We start from the raw sequence: 4,687 nt of genomic DNA, 5'->3' as shown, positions 1-4,687 counted from the left end.
AAAGTTCAACATTCAGAAAACTAAGATCATGGCATCCGGTCCCATCACTTCATGGGAAACAGTGGAAACAGTGTCAGACTTTATTTTTCTGGGCTCCAAAATCACTGCAGATGGTGACTGCAGCCATGAAATTAAAAGACGCTTACTCCTTGGAAGAAAACTTATGACCAACCTAGATAGCATATTCAAAAGCAGAGACATTACTTTGCCAACAAAGGTTCGTCTAGTCAAGGCTATGGTTTTTCCTGTGGTCGTGTATGGATGTAAGAGTTGGACTGTGAAGAAGGCTGAGCACCAAAGAATTGATGCTTTTGAACTATGGTGTTGGAGAAGACTCTTGAGAGTCCCTTGGACTGCAAGGAGATCCAACCAGTCCATTCTGAAGGAGATCAGCCCTGGGATTTCTTTGGAAGGAATGATGCTAAAGCTGAAACTCCAGTACTTTGGCCACCTCACACGAAGAGTTGACTCATTGGAAAAGACTGATGCTGAGAGGGATTGGGGGCAGGAGGAGAAGGGGACGACAGAGGATGAGATGGCTGGATTGCATCACTGACTTGATGGACATGAGTCTTAGTGAACTCTGGGAGTTGGTGATAGACAGGGAGGCCTGGTGTGCTGCGATTCATGGGGTCGCAAAGAGTCGGACACGACTGAGGGACTTATCTGATCTAATCTGAAAGGCCTAGTGGTTTTTCCTACTCTCTTCAATTTAAGTCTGAATTTTGCAATAACAAGCGTGTAATCTGAGCCACTGTCTGTATAGACCACAATTTTGTTTATCCCTTTATCTGTTGAAGGACAGATAGTTGAGTTGTTTCTGCCTTTTGGCTATTGTAGGTAATGCTGCTGTGGACATGGGTGTGCAGATATCTATTTGAGATTTTGTTTTTAACTCTTGAATTTGTATCCATGAGTAGAATTGCTGGGTTGTAATCTGGGTTTAGCCTTAGATAAATTGCCAAGTGTTTTCCATAGTGGCTGCACCATTTTATATCTCCATCAGCGGTGTAAGAGGATTTCAATTTCTATACGTGTTTTTTTTTGTTTGTTTTTAATTATAGCTATCCAGGTGGGGGTTTTTTATTGTGGCTTTGATGTGCATTTTCCTGATTACTAATAATGTTGAGCATCTTCTCATGGCTTATTGGTCATTTGCATATCTTCTTTAGTGCAGTAGCTACCTAAGCCCTTTCCTTTAGGCTTTTGAATTGAATATTTGTCTGTTATTGAGTTGTAGAAATACTTTTCTATATTTTGGATATAATTTCCAAATGTTTTTTCTAATTCTATAAGTTGTCCTTTCACTTTTTTTTGGATTGTCAGTTGATGCAAAATGTTTTTAATTTTAATGAATCTCATTTTACCTGTTGTTTTTGGTGTTATATCTAAGAGTACATTGCCAAATTTGAGCTCATGGAGGTTTAACCCTATGTTTTCTTAGAGTTTTATGGATTTTAGTTCTTAATGTTGACCCATTTTCAGTTAGTTATACGTATACATGGTGTGAGGAAGAGGGTGCAGTTTCATTCTTTTGCACGTGGAAAATCAATTGTATCATCACCGTCTATTGAAGAGACTGTTTTCTTTCCATTGAATAGACTTGGCATGCTTGTCAGAAATTAATTGTCCATAGCTTTATGGATTTGTTTCTGAACTCTCAGTTTTGTTTAGTTGGTCTGTATGTCTCTCCTTAGATCAGTGGCATGTTGTTTTGATTGCTGTAGTCTTATAGTAAGTTTTGCATTGGGGAAGTGGTATGTCTTTCAGCTTTGTTCTATTTCAAGAGTGTGTTTGGGGCCTCTTACAATACCATATGAATTTGAGGATTGACCCTTCTATTTCTTCAAAAAAGGCTGTTGGAATTCTCAAGAGATTGCGTTGAATCTGTAGATTCCTTTGAGTGGTATTCACCCATTGGTTATATTAGGTCATCCTATTCATGAACACACCTTTCCATTTATTTAGGTCTTTAATTCCTTTCAGCAGTGTTTTAAATTTATCAGCATACAGGTTTTTTGCCTCCTTGGGTAACTTTACTCCCAGGTATTTGATTCTTTCATAAGCTTTTGTGACTGGAATTGCTTTATCAGTTCACTCTTCTGCTTGTTCAGCACAGCTGACTGTTGTGTGCTAATCTTGTGTCCTGCAGTGTTGCTGGATTAGTTTTTTAGCTATAGTAGTTTTCTTGTGAATTTTGGGGGACTTTATATAGGATTGCATCATCTATGGATATTGGTAGTTTTGCTACTTCCTTTCAATTCAGTTTTTTTTGTTTTTGTAATTTCTTTTCTGTCTGAAGTTGTTCTGATTAAAACTTCCAACTCAGTGTTGAATAGAAGCGCTGAAAGCCATTCCTGATCTTAAGGGGAAAGCCTTTATTTAATCTTTCATCCTTGAGTGTAGTGTTGCTATTGGTGTTGTTTAGTCGCTCAGTCATGTCTAACTCTTTTGTGGCCCTATGGACTGTAGCCTGCCAGAAATCCCTCTGTCCATGGGATTTCCCGGGCAAGGATACTGTAGTGGGTTGCCATTTCTTTCTTCAGTGGATCTTCCCAACCCAGGTATTGAACTTGCATCTCCTGCTTGGCAGGCAGATTCTTTACCACTGGCACCACCTGGAAAGCCCTGAGCATGGTGTTAGCTGTGAGCTTTTCATTAATGACCTTTATCATGTTGAGGATATTCTTTGCTTTCTGAGAGAATCAGTTTTCTGAGAGAATCAGTTTTCTGAGAATTTTTATCATGAATAAATGTTGGATTTTGTCACATACTGTTTTTCTTTTGATGGCACTTGACATGGTCTTGCAGTTTATTTCCTTTGTTCTTTTAATGTGATGTATTAGTTAACTCATTGTCTTGTATGAAATCAACCTTGCATTCCTGAGACAAAAATCTCTGTTGATTATGGTATACAATAGTTTTAATGTGTTCTTGGTTCATTTTACTGAGGAAAATCTGTGGAAAATTAGAATTAAATTTTTTTTAGTAGACTTAGAACAGTTCTAGGTTCAGAGCAAAACTGTAATGAAGGTAGTTTTCCCACATTCGTCCTGCCTGCCCCAGTGTCAGCATTTCCCACAGAATAGAACACTTGTTACAGTTGATGAACTTACAATATTTTCATCTGAAGTCCACGGTTTACCTTAGGGTTCACTCTTGGTGGTGTACAGTCCTGGGTTTTGACAAATGTATAAGGACAGGTATTCATTGTTATTGTGTCATACATAGTAGCTTCGCTGCCCTAAAGATCCTCTGTGTTTTGCTCTTCATACCTTTTTCCCTGCAGGCCCAGGCTACCACTAATGTTTTTAGTGTCTACGTAGTTTTGCCTTTTCCAAAATGTAATATAGTTGGAATCCTAAAAATGTAGCCTTTTGAGATTGGTTTAAGTTTCCTTCGTGTCTCTTTACAGCTTCGTTGCCATCTGAAACACCACCTGTTGTGACTCTGTTGTCCTGCCTAGATGGGATTCTTAGAAGCATTCAGTCAGAACCTCACTGATGTTCTGTTTGACTAGGTTGCTCCTCAGGCAAACTCATGCCCCCATTGTCTGAACCATGGTTCCTCTTGTTCTGAGGAGGCTTGTTAAGGAAACAATCATTATCATTAGAGTAGAACCAACCTGTCTCATGAAGGTCTAAACCCAGTTTACATTGAGTGCAGATGTAAACGTAGTTATGTTACTGAGTAAATGATCCAATGGTAGTTCTCTACAAGGATCAAGACATGACATCAGCAAGACATGACCAAAGGTGAGTTCTTTCAATGTTTGACTGCCTAAAGCCAGTACGATAACTTTTCTGATAACCTCGGCTTAAAACTAAAAAGATCAAAAGGATTGGGAGAACCCAGTTTTAGGATCTTTAATCCTAGTGAAAATCTAGGTAAAATGAGTTTTTCCTGTTTGCTTCACTGGAATTTGACTCTCTACTCAGCTTGGTTTGAGATATACTTGTGTGATGCTCCGATAGGTGTACTGGACCTAACCGCCCATGGTGTACAGGGGAGGTGAGAGGCCCTGGGGGCCCTCCACTCGCTCTGCTTTTCATATCTGTTCCTGTACCAGACATGAGCCACACACACCCTACTGGGTGCTCTTCCTCAGTTGATCCTCAGACTCACTTTCCCCTGGCTCTCCTTTGACTAGGTTAGTGAAAATCTTGGTCATGAATTCATACATGTCTCTGATTAGATGACAAAGCATTGGCTTAAGAGAATCATAGTTACTCTGCCATTTATTTAACTTCATTGAATTTTTTCACTCTGACATTGAATGTACTGGGCAGAAACCATATCATATCAGTACCTACTGTTGCCTTTGTTTAAATTAAACAGACTCCTCAGGACTACCCCAGTTGGAGAGTTGCATTCTGGTTTTAGTCACTGGTTTTAGACCATAGCATGCATGGAGCAGACAAGGTAAAGTTGGAGAGCTAGGCAGATACCATGTCATGCTAGTCTTTGGTGAGAAATAGGGATATTTTCAAAGTGTAATGGAAGACAAAAAAGGATTTACAGTTGTAAATACACAGTGTCATTTGTGTTACGTTTTGACTAACTTTGAGAGGGAAACAGGAATAGCCATTTCAGTCATCCCACAGAGACGTGATAGCAGGCTTGGACTTTGACAGTAGCATTAGAGATGTAGAAAAACGTGGGTTGAGGTAACCCAGAAGGTAGAACT

Source organism: Bison bison, unplaced genomic scaffold (assembly GCF_000754665.1).
Source record: "Bison bison bison isolate TAMUID 2011002044 unplaced genomic scaffold, Bison_UMD1.0 scf7180017864486, whole genome shotgun sequence".
Taxonomy (NCBI): domain Eukaryota; kingdom Metazoa; phylum Chordata; class Mammalia; order Artiodactyla; family Bovidae; genus Bison; species Bison bison.
The sequence above is the reverse complement of the archived record's forward strand: the minus strand, read 5'-3'. Positions refer to the sequence as shown.